The sequence below is a fragment of the Hippopotamus amphibius genome, chromosome 5, assembly GCF_030028045.1.
Source record: "Hippopotamus amphibius kiboko isolate mHipAmp2 chromosome 5, mHipAmp2.hap2, whole genome shotgun sequence".
In the NCBI taxonomy this organism is placed as follows: domain Eukaryota; kingdom Metazoa; phylum Chordata; class Mammalia; order Artiodactyla; family Hippopotamidae; genus Hippopotamus; species Hippopotamus amphibius.
The window spans coordinates 11,860,479-11,875,396 of record NC_080190.1 but is presented as its reverse complement, the minus strand read 5'-3'; the positions used below and the strand labels follow the sequence as shown (position 1 = coordinate 11,875,396).

Below are 14,918 nucleotides of genomic sequence, written 5' to 3'. Positions count from 1 at the left end.
CTGCCCCAGACCCACTGGATCCGATTTCTCAAGCTCACCAGAGCAATGTGACTTCCTGAGGATTCCTAGGCCAAGAGTGGCCACTGCCAGGGGTCGTGTGACCTTGAGGATGGACCCTTCCACTGCCAGGCTCAGGCCATGGAGGCCAGGGCAGGAGCAGAACTAGGATTTCCCTCCAGGTGCTAAGCAAGGCTTCAGCTTCGGGTTTTCAAGTTTTCAATATCCCAGGCAGGAGGCCAGCCGGGAAGGGCTCAGTCAACTCTCAGGCACACGGCGTCGGGCGCACAGTCAAGAAACAAAAACCAGCCGGCAATGCAGGTGAGCTCATGCCGCTGCAGAGCCCCACGATTCATGCTCGGGCACGTTGCTTGTGTTTCAGTGAGTAGGCGGCCTGTACAGGTGGAGCCATGCGCCTGGACCTGTCAGCACTTACATTATCCACGATTATCTGGGTTTTCTTTCCATTTGGCCCCAGAGGAGGAGCCACCCCACAAAGAGTTTAGCAGAGCGAAGTCACTGGCCGCGCACTTGGAGAGAACAGTATCCACAGATGCAAAGAATAACCAGTTTAACATGTGAGTGTGTGTGTGTGCGTGCACGTGTACGGGGGGGTAGGGCTGCTGAAATACGACGCACCTTGTCCAAGGGGAACTTGCCGAAAAGCTCTCTGCTTTTCTGTAGGTCCCAGCGTGAGAAAAATTTCTCATCTCCTTTAGGGCCTTGAGCATTTGAAAATAATAAAAAGGAAAAGTTTTGAATTAAAATTTATGGTTGAGCCTGCCTGTCTGGGAGGAGTTGGCTTAGTGGGCAAAGCTGACGCCAGCCAGGCTGCAGGGGCTGGGAGAAATTGGACACCAGCGTCCCTGTAAGTGAGGGGGGACGACTCTCCCGTAGACCAGCGTGGTGGCCCCTCTTGGCCAACCCTTTCCAGCTCCGGGTGCGTACCAGATGCTCCTGCGGGAGTGTTGAAAAAATACTGAGGCCTGGGCCACGCTGCACAACGAGCCCATCCGATTCTCTGAAGGTGGGGACTGCTCACAGGAATATTTTTAAAGCTCTCCAGGTGATTTTAATGTGACACCAGGGTTGAGAACCACTGAAGATTCCAGAGCTGGTGGAAAGGGAAGGGAGGCTCCTAGTTTCTGCTGGGGGTACAGTAATACATGCCTCGGTGGATACAGGATGGGTGATGTTAGCATTCAGCATTTTGGGAATTTTATCTAGCTAGAGGCAGCCCAATATTGGTAGGGAGGGAGAGTCTGATAAAGTCACCTGCAGAGATACAGTCAATGCAGCCGCCATCCTTACCCCTCCTTGCCTCTGGGCCATGGAAACACTTCCAACTTCCGTGTAGGAAGCCCTTTACAAAGAACTTGAACATCCATGATCTGATTTTAACCTGTGCACTAGTTTCTATTGATGATGTAACAAGTCATCACAAACATAGAACATGTGCCTGAAACAACACAGACCTCTGATCTTACAGTTCTGGAGGTCAGACGTCCAACCCAGACTCACTGGGCTAAAACCCAGGTGTCACAGGACAGTGGTCCTTCTGGAGACCCTAGGGGGGATCCATTTCTGTCCTTTTCCAGCTTCTAGAGGCACCCCCATTTCTTGGCTTGTGGTCCCTTCCTCAGATCACTCTGATCTCTGCTTGTCTCACGTCTCCTCTCTTTCCCTCCTGCCTCCCTCATCTAGGAACCCTTGTGATGACGTTGGGCCCTCCAGGAGAACCTTCCCATCTGAAGAGCCTTAACTTAATCATGTCTGCAAAGTCTCTTTTACCATGTAAGGTCATGTTCACAGGTTCTGGGGATTAGGAGGTGAGCATCTTTGGGGGCCATCATTCCATCTCCCATACGCTGAAAACAGCCATGTGAATCAGAGGTGCGTTATTATACCCATAGATGAGAAAACCGACACCCACATAGATACAAGCTGCCCCTAGACAATAAACGTGAAACTACATTCTTGTAACTCCCTGCCTGTCACCACTGCATCTAGCAGCGGCCTCTTGGGATAATCACCCATCTCGATCCTCCAGCCATGGGCCTCCTTCCTCTTTCCGTAAAGTCCAAGGTCCCTCCTGTCCTCCTGTGGAGTTGGTTATTCCCACACCCTGTATCAGCTTCATGGGCACCTACAGCTGATACGAAGTGGCATCACAGGGAAACCCATTGCTACAACCAGGTCAGCATGTACCACAGTGGGGCCCAGGAAGTCGGGTTCTCTCTCTGGGTTGGTGCACATGGTTCTGGGTTCTTGGATCCCCCTGACCGGGTCTGTATCCACACATGATAGCACATGCCTCTCCTCTGTGGCATTTGTCAGAATTCCACCATCGTTTGTGAACTTCTGTAATTAATCTTGGTCTTTCTCTCTCAACTGTAAACTCCATGAGGACAGAAAATATATTTGCTTTTGCTCACCAGTGTCTTGTAGAGTGTATGGCATTTGGGGGATGTTTAATACAAACTGGTTAAATGGAGGAATGTTTGCCAGTAGTCTAAGGCTTACAGATTGTAAGTAACTACTTCTTTGCCTTCTGGAAGCTACGGTTGATGATATTAATGTTCCCATCTACTGCCTTCCCTGTAGGAGAACCAAACATCCCCATTCATTGACATGTGACCACAGGGGATACTTCCCTGCCCCACTTCCAGGCTTGGCTATGTGACTTGCTTTGGCCAATGGAATGTGAATGGATATGACAGAAGCCATCTTAGCAGCTTTAAGGGCAGATATAAGGCTTGACTCTGCCTCTTTTTCTTTTCCCTTTGCTGAGAGAACACAATATCCCAACTATGGGTTTCTCCCTCTCAGGACGTCCAAAAATGAGGAGGCACATGGAGAAGAACCAGAGTGGCCACCTTGCAGCTCTCAAGGTGAGCAAGATTGAAACTCTCGTTGCTGTAAGCCAATAAGATTCGGGGATCTTTGTCATGGCAGCATAACTTAACAAACTGACAACTAGAGATGTCTTTCCTGGGGGTCTCAGGACATATCCAGCTTTATTTCCTCCCAAATGGAGACAATGGTTCTGCCACCTACAAACTGTGTGATCTTGAGAAAGTCACATAACATCTTTTGGCCTTACAGTTCTACACCAATAGATAAAATTTCTTCCCAACTCTATAATCAGTGATTTTGAAGAACTAGCCTGTTATTTGACACTTATAAATTGTCTTTGCACATGGTAGTTTGGTACCAGAAAGGTCACTCCAGATTTTGAGTCCAATAGCTGTGTGTTCTTGGGCAAATTGTTTTATCTCTCTTCTTACTTGTAAAAATCTTCTTATCTATAAAAGGAAAGTGTATCATATGGCATTGAAGTATGTTATCTAGTTCATAATAGATACTCAGTAAATCTGTGTCCTCCTCTTTGTCTTATTTTTCTTAATCAGATTGAGCCCTTTAAGGTGTACTTCTTTGCAGCTCACATGCCCTGAACCTGGGTGATTCCATAGGTAGGGGTGACAAAATCCCTGGATAAAAACCCACAAAGCTATATTCCGATGTTTACGTTCATAGCAGCGTTATTCATAACAGTCCCAAGGCAGAAACAACCAAGTGTTCATCAATGATGAACAGATAAACAAAATTCAGCGTCTCCATACAATGAAATACTGGTTCATGCTACAATGTGGATGAACCTTGAAAACACTGTGCTAAATGAAAGGAGAATGTCATAAGTGGCCACATATTATATGCTTCTATTTACATTAAATGCCCATGATAGGCAAGTCCATAGAGACAGAAAGTAGATTAAAGGTTATCTAATCTGGTGGCTGGAGAGGGTGGAGGGGTTGCAGGGGGGAGGATGGGGGTGGGGGGGGTGCTGATAGCTAATGGGTTGGGTTTTTTTTGGGGGGGTGATGAAAATATTTTGAAGTTAGATAGTGTTGATGATTGCACAACTTTGTAAACGTACTAAAGAACACTGAATTACGTACTTTAGAAGGGTTATATGGTATGTGAATTACATCTTAATTTTTAAAAACAAGGACCCCCAGAGGGATGCAGAGGGATGAGTAGCCAGTGGTTGATGGCTCAGGTGGAAAGGCATTGCCACATCCGTCCCTCCTCTCAGCCATCTCAGTGTTACCTTGCTTTGGTCTCCAAAATCTCTCTTCTTTTCTGCTGATGCCAGATGCCCAAGCAAGGGGAAAATTCTCTTGTTGCTTAGCTCAAAGGAAATGGTTGAGATTTTTCAAAGATCACTTTATTAAAAATTTAAAAAGGTGCAAAGTGGGGATTGAAACTGTAAATGCTTAAAAGATGAAGGAATTAAAGATGGAAGTGTTCCGGAGTAGAGATTCCTTGCTGTATAACAGCTGCAAGGACAAGCCAACTCCCACCCTTCGAAGGAAACCAATCCTGAAGTCCCCTTTGGAAGCTCTGGACAGTTTCCTCCATCCCTCTTTCCCTTTCATGGTGGGCCTGAACACCAGCTGGTCAGAGTATGATGAGAATGGTGGCAATTAGATCGTTGGTCCTCTCAGTATAGATTGCCACCTTCTTCCCCTCCAAACCCAGGGACCAAGGCATTGGTGGGTGGGTGGGTGGGTGGGGGAGAGCATGTATAGAAACCTCCAGCTCTTCGTCCAATCCCACCCTGCAGAAGGAGAGGGCTGTTTCCTCACCTTGCTCCACAGACACACGGGACCTATCACCCAGAACCTGGGAAATTACAACTTTCCTTTTCTTCCCAAGACAGTGCAGGTCCCTCATTCCATCTTCAACCCACAGGTTCAAAGATGACCAGGTCAATTGTTAGAGGATCTTAGCAAAATGAAGACGGATAAACAATTACTCTTCCCTGCTTTTGGCTTGCATAGTTTCAGATTTTCAGATCAAATCATAGTGGGCCAAGCCTCATCGCTGGGTGTGTTTTGCATTAGTCTGAGCCCTGTTGGCCACTTCCATAGGTCAACTTGAGCCGATTGATAAGAAGAAGCCCACACATAGAAGAGAGTGAGGTCTCCAGGGGCAGTCACCCTGTCACGGGTGTGGGGGGGAGGTTCCCTTTCCTTGCCAGTCTCCCTTACCTCTGAGCAGTGCTGGCATTATCTAGGGAGAGTTTGGAATATGGGCACATGATTTGTCTCTTTCCTCAGAGCTTTAGAAGCTTATTTACAAAGCCCTCCAGTTCCTGGGTCGAAAGGGCTCACCACAAGACCTAAGATATTCCCCCAAACGAGTCAATATTTATCACCCAGGGCATCAGCTCAGGTGGCTTCCTGGGACTATTTGAGTTCCACTTAACTACTGTACATTGATCATCCACGGGAGACCTTTCACCCGCTGGCCGCTCTCTCTATTCTACTGCGCAATTGGGAATACACTTGACTTTCAAAGGCTCAACTTGTGCCATTCAAAGGAAAAATGTCCACCTCATTTTTAAGCCCTATCTTGCTCCCCTGCAGTCTGAATAAACATTACTCAATAGCCCACGTTACTTAGGCATCAATCATTCCCACTTCAAGGAGGAGGTAAAGGGAAGAAAGACATAAGAGCACAAAAAGATTGAAATTTAACCTCCACTGCTGGGTGCTTTCCAAACTTGTTCAGATTAGTTCTTCAAAAAGAAGCCCCAGAGAACTGACGTTACCTCAAGGTCACTGAAATTCTCTTTCTCTCAAGGATTACACTTGAACGTGAAGCAAGTATCCTGAAAGCCCCAGGCAGGTGGTCAACTCGGCTAGTGTGTGAGTATTTGCTCTCTCTCCTCTTTGGAATAATTTCCGCATGCTTTTGACATTCCTTTCTTCTCTGGTGCACCTCCCCTCGGATGGGTCTCCAACTCAGTATCTCCTTCTAATACATCTCACGGTCCATGAGCTTGTATGTCCCTCTCTTTCTCCTCCCTTCCTTTCACTCCACCCAGCCTCTGAAAAAAACACCCTCTAGAAAAATTGGCCTCTGAAATCTCCACCTTCTCTAATTTCATTGAGTAATGGGAACTGTGTTTGGCTCTGAGATGCTGAAGTCCCACTATGTCTAGCAGGGGATATTGGTTTCTCAATCCACCTGCACTCGACTCACCTGAATCTTGTTAAGCATGAAGCTTCCCCCAACATCACCGCCTTTCCTCAGCTGGACCCTGGAAGGGCACCAGGGAATCCATACATTTAACAAGCTCATCAGGTGATCCTTCCATCTAGTGAAGTTGGGGATCCTCTAATACTAAGGAGAGATAGCTTTGGAGTCAGAAAAACCCTAGCTGGATTCTGTGCTTTGCTCTTTACTAGGGACATGATTTTTTAACAGCTCTATTGAAATATTACATATCATGCAATTCGCCCATATACTGTGTACGTACAATTCAATGATTTCTAATAAATTCACAGGGTTGTGCAATCATCACTACAATCAATTTTAGAACATTGTTATTACACCATAGGGGTATTCTTAACCCTTCAGCCCTAAACAATCTCTAATCCGCTTTCTGTCTCTATGGATTTGCCTATCCTAGAATTTCATATCAGTGGAATCACACGATAGGGGGCTGTTTGTGTCTGGGTTCTTTCACTTACAATAATATTTTCAAGGTTCATCCATGTTGCAGTATGTTAGTACTTCATTCTTTTTATGGCTGAGTAATGTTCCATTGTATGGATATACCATTTCATTTATCCATTCATCTGTTGGGCATTTAGGTTGGGTCCCTTTTGGGGCTACTCTGAACAAGGCTGCTAAGAACGTTTGTGTCTAAGTTTTTGCATGGATGCATGCTTACGTTTCTCTTGGATATATACCTGGGAGTGGCATTGTGAGGTCGTATGATAACTCCGCACATACTATTCTGAGAAACTGCCAGATTGTTTTCCAAATGGGCAGCACCATTCTACACTCCCGCCAGCGGCGTAGGAAGGTTGCAATTTCTCCGCCTCCTTGCCAACACTTGTTTTGTCCATCTTTTAAAAAATTATTGTTATTATACCCATCCTAGTGGTTGTGAAGAGGCTTCACATGGTGGGCTTCATCTGCATTTCTCTAGTGGATAATAATGTCGAGCCTCTCCTCATGTACTTACTGACCTTCAGCGTATTTCTTTGGAGTAGTTGTATGATTTGGGAAGGTATGTAATCCTCGGCTTTGATGTCTTTGCCTGTAAAAATAGACGTCACTGGAAGGTGATTAAATGAGGTGATGAAGCTGGAGTCCCTGACACATAGTGACTCAGCAAAGGTTCACTCTTCCACACCACTGATAGGAAACACGGTAGCCTAGGTAGGCTGGACCCACGACTCCCAGAATTCCCTTTCCTGTACAGCTCTGGGTTGAGACTGCTTTAAGATTGAGCACAGGAGACATCTGTGCGGAATTTGGAAAGCCCGAATGGTGCCACAGACATTTCATGCGCTGAAGGTCGGTATTGGGCACGGTGGCTGCTCACGTCTGCGGCTGCTCACGTATGCGGCTGCTCACGTATGCGGCTGCTGTTCTGCTGACTCACTGTGTCAGCAGGGGCAGTACTTACTTATACCAGCAGCTCCATCAGCTCCACTGGGTCTCCTCCTTCAACTTCTCCAGGTCCTGGGCCAGGTGCTTGGGACTTCTGTGGCACAGGACACAGTTTCTCTGGCGGGTCGCCCATGTCTTCAAGGTTGCATGGGAGACAGGTTTGGGTTCCTGGCGGGTCCCAGCTGATCCTTGCTCTCCTCTGCTTCACATTAGCCTTCTTTCATCACTGCTGCTCTGCGGACCCAATCAACTTCAGACTCAGCACTAGAGGCAACAGCCTTGCGTAGAATTTTCCACCAGCTTCCAGGACTGCGTAACGCTCAATTCTTATATGCATCCCTGATCCTCTATCTCTCAGAGTGATTCTGCTTCTCTGGGTGAATCCTGGACAGTACACTCACCAAGGGCAATTATGATGCTTCCCACTCTAGAGAAACCAGGGACCAGGATTTCTGGAAGGCGGTCTTTTCAGAGAAAGAAAATGTGGTCGCCTGGACTTCTTCCCAGACCAGTAACCCCAGGGCTCCCCAGGCACAGGGAGGTAGAGGGATCTTCTACCTGATCCTCCTGTGTTAGTTTCCTATTAGTGCTATAATAAATTACTACAAACTTAGTGGCTTAAATCCACACAAATTTATTATCTTAAAGTTCTTGAGGTCATTAGTCCAAAATGGGTCTCACTGGGTTAAAATTATGGAGTCCTCTGGGCTGTGTGTCTTCCAGAGGCTCTAGGGGAGAAATGGTTTCCTTGCCTCTTTCAGCTTCTAGAGGCCACCTGCATTCTTAGACTTATGGTCCCTTCCTCCATCTTCAAAACCATATCACCTTCATCTCTCTCTCTCTCTCATACACATACATACACACACACACACACAAATGACCCTCTTCTAAGGACCCTGGTAGTCATATTTTGCTAACCCAGATAATCCAGGGTAATCTCCCCATCATAAGATCCTTAACCCCACCTGCAAAGTCCCTCTTGCCACATGAGGTAACATACTGACAGATTCTGAGGACCAGGACTTGCATCTTTGGGGGCTATTATCCTGCCAACCACACCTCCTAATCTACTCCCCTCCCCTCCTCCGTGCTGCTCAGTGCCCCCAGGTTCTGACTCGAGTAGGAACTGCATCTACTGGCTGCCCTGACAACTTGCTTCTGGTAGAATTCAACCAATGGGAAGCACCAGCAAAGATCAGAAAACAGAGACGTGTCCCTGGTTCCCTTGGGGGATGTGGAGGATGCATCCTTCTACCAAAGGCTTCGGGATGGTAACAGGGCCCCTGCCCGCGTGCTCCAAGGTCCTGCTCCATTCCTTGTTCTTCCTGTAACTCTGCATACACCTCTTGAAAAAGTTCCTGGTCTGGCATAAATATAACTGTTAAAATTATAAAACTCTTAGGACATAATTGTAAGTCTTCATGACTTTGGATTTATCAACGGATTCTCAGAAAGACAAAGCATAATCAACAACAGAAAAAATAGATAAATTGGATTTCATCAAAATTAAACACTTCTGTCCATCAAAGGACACTAGCAAGAAGGTGAAAAGAACAGCCCACAGAGTGGGAGAAAATGTTTGCAAATAACATATCTGCTAAGAGTCTAATATATAAAGAATGCTTACAACTCAATAATAAAGGCAAACAATTCAATTAATAAATAATTAATAAATGGGCGAAGAACTTGAATAGGCATTTCTCCAAAGAAGACATACAAATGACCAACAAGCACATGAAAAGATGCTCAACCTCCTTGGTCAATTGGGAGATGAAAATCAAAACACAGTGAGATACCCCTTCACACACACTAGGATGGCAATAATCAAAATAAAAGGAAAATAACAAGTACTGGTGAGGAGGTAGAGAAAGTGGTACCCTCATACACTACTGGTGGGGATGTAAAATGGTATCGCCATTGTGTAAAACAGCTTGGCAGTTCCTTAGTAAGTTAAACATAGAATTACCATACACTCCAGAAATTCTACTCCTACATATAGACTAAAAAGAAAACACGTGTACAAATAAATACTTATACATGAATGTTCATACGTAGCGTCATTCACAATAGCTAGAAGGTGGAAAGAACTGAAATGTACATTAATGGATAAATGGATACACAGAATGTGATATATGCATGTAGTGGGTATCATTTGGCAATAAAAAGGAATGAAGCCCTGATACATGCTACAACATGGATGAACCTTGAAAAATTATACTAAGTGAAAGGAGTCAGACAGAAATGGCCATATATTGTAAGACTTGACTTATATAAAATATCCAGAAGAGGCAAATCCACAGAGACAGAAAGCAGATTCGTGGTTGCCAGGGGCTTGGGGGAAGGTGAGAATGGGGAGTGACTGCTTCGTGGATACAGGGTTTCCTTTTGGGGTGATGAAAATATTCTAGAATTAGATAGAGGTGACAGTTGCACAGCACTGTGGATGTACTAAATGCACATCAAATTGGTTTACATGGTAAGTTTTATAGTATGTGTACAAAAATCCCTTTTTAAATTACTTTAAGTGAGCCATCTGACTCCTGCCAGGGCTAAGCCCCCAGACTCTGGCAATTCCACCGAGGTGCCATCACTTCCATGATGGGACCCTAAACCTCAGCTCATCCTGCACGTTACGGGAGCACCTGCTGTTTACTTGTGGGAGGATTCTTCCTGTAAAAGCATGTCTGCTTCTGGAAATGCAAATAAATTCTCTGCGGAGGGTCAGTTCATCTCAGCAGCCTCTGCTGAGCAGAGCATGGCATGGAGACCAGAGCAGGTAGTTTGAGGCACAGATTCCAGGAGCTTCTTGAGCAATATTGAGGACATACCTAAGGCCACCGCAGGCACTTCTGACAGCTCCACTGGGGAGCTGAGGACAGCCTGTTCTGCATTCTCCTTCGGGGTTGGGGGTGAATCACCAAGTGTTCTCAGACTACCCCAGACAGTCTGCCCAGCCAGAGGAGTGACCCTTCTTGCTGGAGATGTGGCCCGGGCAGAGGTCAGGGGGCAGCCACTGGCTCAGAGTCCCGCTTAAGGGAAACGTCTGCATTATCTTCCAAGTCATGTGGGACCCCTAAGCCAGGCCAGCTCCCCTCACTGTCTCTCTCTACCCCTCAAAGACACCAGCCCCTTCCCACGTGGAGGTCCTGCCGGCCTGACAAGGTTCCCCAGGCACTGCTTCCTCAGCCACCCCTCCTTCCTGATCCTTGCACTCTGAATCTCCAGAAATACTGTCTCCTTTTACAAACGCTCAGGTTTAGGCCAGTCTCTCCCAGTTTATAACGTCCTGTCTGTTGCTCCATCCCGGCCCCCATTCCCCTCCCTCGCTGTCATTTCTGACCTTGGTCAGTTACGTTTCTGTCTCCTTGCTCCCTGGCTGTGAGGACAACCCCTTGTCCATTACCGAGAGATCCTCCCGATCAGCTCCAGTGTGTGAGCCGAAAACACCTGCTTTTAGATGCTCTCCCAGCAGATAATTTGTGTCCACTGACGGCCGAAGAGCCAAGGCAAGGTGCCTGGGAAGGGGAGGGCTGTTCACTGTCCAGGACCGTTCATCACAATGTGACACAAAGTTCAAGGTTGCTGCCAGCCGGGCAATTTCCCAAGGTGCTGGCGGGGGCCGGGGGGGACATGCCTAGAGAGGCCTCCAATTTATGGGGCTTTAAGACCAAAACAAGGTCAGAGGGAAAACTGGCAGACGCACTGTGAGTCTAAAGTGATTTCAACTAAAATAGGTAGAGAAGATGGAGATGGTAGAAAAGGGAATTTCAGATTTAGTGTCTGATGTTCCAGCTGCTAAAAATAGGCAACCTCCCGGGCTGTGATCTTGGCTTTCTCTCTGCATTGTCTCTTTCGGAACTCGCTGTGCAGATGTTTCTGGGCTGAATTTCTACCTGAAGGCTGCAAATCCTCTATTTGAAGCCATAGCACACTTCCAATGCAGAATATCTCTAATTGAACTCCTTCCTTCCTTCCTTCCCTCCTTCCTTCCTCCCTCCCTCCCTCTCTCCCTCCCTCCCTTCCTTCACTGTGCTTCTCTCACCATCATCATTTCTAAGCTTCTCAGCATCCTGGTTTCCCCATCCCTGCCATTTCCCACCCCCACAACCCCCAGCTGCCTGCCAATGCCCAGAGATCCCTGCCTACTGGTTCTCTGGGCTCCAGTCTACCCTAGACCCCAAATCCAAATTCTCTGAAGCCCTTCTCCAAGCTATCTGTCCCTGCTACAAGCCTTCAATTTATTATCGTGAAAACTCTATCTCATTCATTCTGCATCCAATATTTCTTGAACATGTATTATGTGTTGGCCATTGTGCGAGGGGCTGGGATTGTAACAGTGAACAAGATTCTCAGGGTCATGATCTAATGGAGGAGACATGAAGTTGAACTGCAAGGATGAAAAGTGCTGTAACGGGGAGGGAGGTTGAGTGTGCCCTGGGCCGCAAAGAAGGACACAGACCTCAGACTTGGTGGGTCAGGAAAGGCCTCTGGTACTTGGAGGATCAATCTAGATTCCTTAGTGAGGGTTCAAGGTTGTCCATACCTGGCCCAGATCTCCTCTCCTGCCCTCTAGCCTCCTCACATGTTCCATGAAGCACCCACAAAAGGATTCTGCCTCTTTTCAAACAGACCAACACCCTCCTACTGCTAAACATTGTTTTCATTCTTCTTTCTCCCTAGATTATCCTTGCTCCTTGTCTCTATATGTCAAATTACTACTGAGTCTTCAAGAGCCATAGAAACACCACCTCCTTCCTGCAGCCTTCCTTGGTTTCTTTACTGCCCTTGTGTCTTTGTATGTGGTACATTGGAGTGGAGCTTCTTCTTTGTGCCATTGAACTCCAGAGACAGGGGCCACATTTTGTTCATTTTTGAGAGCCCCAAAGGACCTTCTTAACCATACTGCCCTGCACTGAGGTGAAGGTGATGGTGAAGGAAGATACCCAAGAGGATATTTTGTCCCAGCTATACTGAAACACAATGGGCCACACATAGTAGATTTGGACTGTGTCTGTGTGCACCACTTCCTTCTACTGAAACCCTCTGTCAACTCATCTGCCCAAGTACTAGTTTGGGAAAAAGTCAAGGGCAAATCACATTTATCCGTGTGTCCTCGGGGCCTCAGCTTGCACCTTGTAGGTCCACAGTAAACCTTTCCTGACTCCGACAGAGAGCATATACTTCTGACTCTTTTGCTTTCCCATGCACAATCTCAGCCTGGGTAGAGACTGAATTAAAGCTCTCGCAAACATAACCCATCTTTCTCTCTCACACATTTGGTGAAGGAGAACTTGCTGTCATCCTGGGCTTATTGCTCCCTGCCATCCTTTTCAATCCATTCTTCTCTGCTTTTTAACCAGCTGGCAAACCTTCCCCTCCTAACCCAGTTCTATTTGAACTGGGCGCCAGCCCAGTCCATAGGACCTTCCTTCCCTCCCCTCCTCCTGCACATGGGCCCCTCACCTTGGCTTTGCTTTGGAGAAAGTTTAAAAGGCTGGTTTTCTCTATCCCCTTTAATCATATTCAGTTATCTTGATCAGCACTTATATTTTGCGTTGTGAAGACATTCTGCCTTGAATTCTGACTTCACTGGAGGAGGGGAGAGAGTTGGAAGGAGGACTGTTGATGATGGCTATATTTTGTTACGTGTGCTGGTCATGGGTTAGACATGCAGCTCATCAAGCTGGGGGCTGGGGGTCGGGAGGGGGAGAAGGACCCCAAATACTATAAGTCACAGTGCAGAATATTTTTCAAGGAGACATCAAAGCCTTTTTCCATGGTGTCTTGCCTTGACCCCATTTCACACTGGCAGAACACAAACTCAAATTAAAACAAAAATACCAGCCTGGCTCCGTTTAGCCAGTTGGGTTGCTGGGCTAAGTGACCGATTTTAGTAAAGTCGCCAAATGCAAACATTCCAAGATTTATTTTCGTTGCTTATAATTTTTTCTGCCTTCCCACTGGTGGGCTGTTTATTTCTAATAATTTGGTAGGAAAAAACATTCGCTCATACCAGCGGAGGTCTTATATGCCAAGCTGCAAGCCAGAATGCATTTTATTGCAGAATAAAAACCCTGGAAAACAGGCTCTTGGGGGGCCCCACTGACGGCAAGTTTACAAGCATAGTACAATTGACGCCATTATAATTAGTTCCCCCCAAAAGTCTTATTTTTCAGGGCAGAGATCTGAATATTTCTCTTTGCACATGAATATCTCTGGACTAGAGCAAAAACATTACAGAGGGTGAGTCATAGACCGGCTCTGGGCTTTAAAGACTAACGCAGATCCTATAAATCTAACCCACATTCTTTTACTGGGAATGACTGACTTTTATGAAAACTGAGGATTGTAAATCAGAAACCTAAATAGCTTACTTTGCAGCAGATAAACACAGATTTATGTAGTGGCTCAGCCCTAACTTAACCCTTTCAGGGCGCCACAGAGGACCTGGGGGTATGTGTGCAGTGGGGGTTGCTTACATCCAGCTCTGGTATTTCTTCCCAAAAGCTGGAGGGTGGAGGCGAGACATGTCACGTTGCCTCCAGCAGGTGGAGGTGAGACATGTCACGTTGCCTCCAGCAGGTGGAGGTGGGTGACAAGAGGAGCCTGTCAAGTGTGCTTGCTACTAATCCATCTCAGCTGGGTACACAGAGCACCCTGGTTAGAGGAGCTGACCCCTGGTTATTCCAAAGGACAGTCCCCAGCCTGTTGTGCACACACAAAAGCTAACCGAGAGGGGGCTCTCGTGCTTGTGTGTGAGGCTGATCCAGCCTGGGCTCTTAATCCCTACACATGTGACCTCTGGCAAGGCACCCTGTCTCCCTGCACCTCAACCTTTTCATCTGCAAAATGGTGCAGCTGGCACGTTGTAACAGTTAAACAAGACAATCGCATCAGGTGCTGAAAACAGGGCTGGCTCATGATAAGCACTCAATACGCGTTAGCCAGGATTGTTACTATGATTACATGAGCCACGGGTTATGCAGAGCCGACTTCGCAAACTGTAACGTGCGCGTGAGTCACCGGGGAATCTAATCAAAGTGCAGATTCTGACCCAACGCGCCCGGGATTCCGCATGTCTAACAAGTTCCCAGGTGAGGCGGATGCTTCTTCCCTTCCCGGAATCCCGCTCTGAGTGGTGCAGGAGGCAGAATTCGGAATTTACCAGCCGCGCCCACATCCTTTCTCATTCAAGTCTCATTTCCGAGCGTTGCCCCGTGGACTGGTCGAAGCATTCTTCTTGCGGTTGATGCTATTCTCGCCATCCACGTGATCCTTGCCAAAGAGGTCCTACCGGGTCTCCAAATCCTCCCCTACCCTCAGTGCGCGGCGCCGGCCGGTGGGTGGCGGTGGCTGCCCCGCGCCCCTTGCCCTGCGCCCCGCAAACGCGCGCTTATCTCGCCAGCATCCAACCCCCCCCCGCCCCTCGCCCCCCATGCCGCGCGGCC

The 14,918-nt window shown here is 47.2% G+C and overlaps 1 long non-coding RNA gene across 4 annotated transcripts in view; it reads left to right on the top strand.

Annotated features, from left to right (window-relative positions):
• The first annotated feature begins 448 nt into the window (after positions 1–448).
• Positions 449–14,918, top strand: part of LOC130852988 (uncharacterized) — a 40,505-nt gene continuing 26,035 nt past the window's right edge. For all 4 annotated transcript variants that reach the window (XR_009053625.1, XR_009053624.1, XR_009053622.1 and 1 more), the window contains exons 1-4: positions 449–575; positions 1,702–1,826; positions 2,827–2,888; positions 5,647–5,711. This is a non-coding gene — a long non-coding RNA (uncharacterized LOC130852988). The remainder of the gene's footprint in view (positions 576–1,701; positions 1,827–2,826; positions 2,889–5,646; positions 5,712–14,918) is intronic.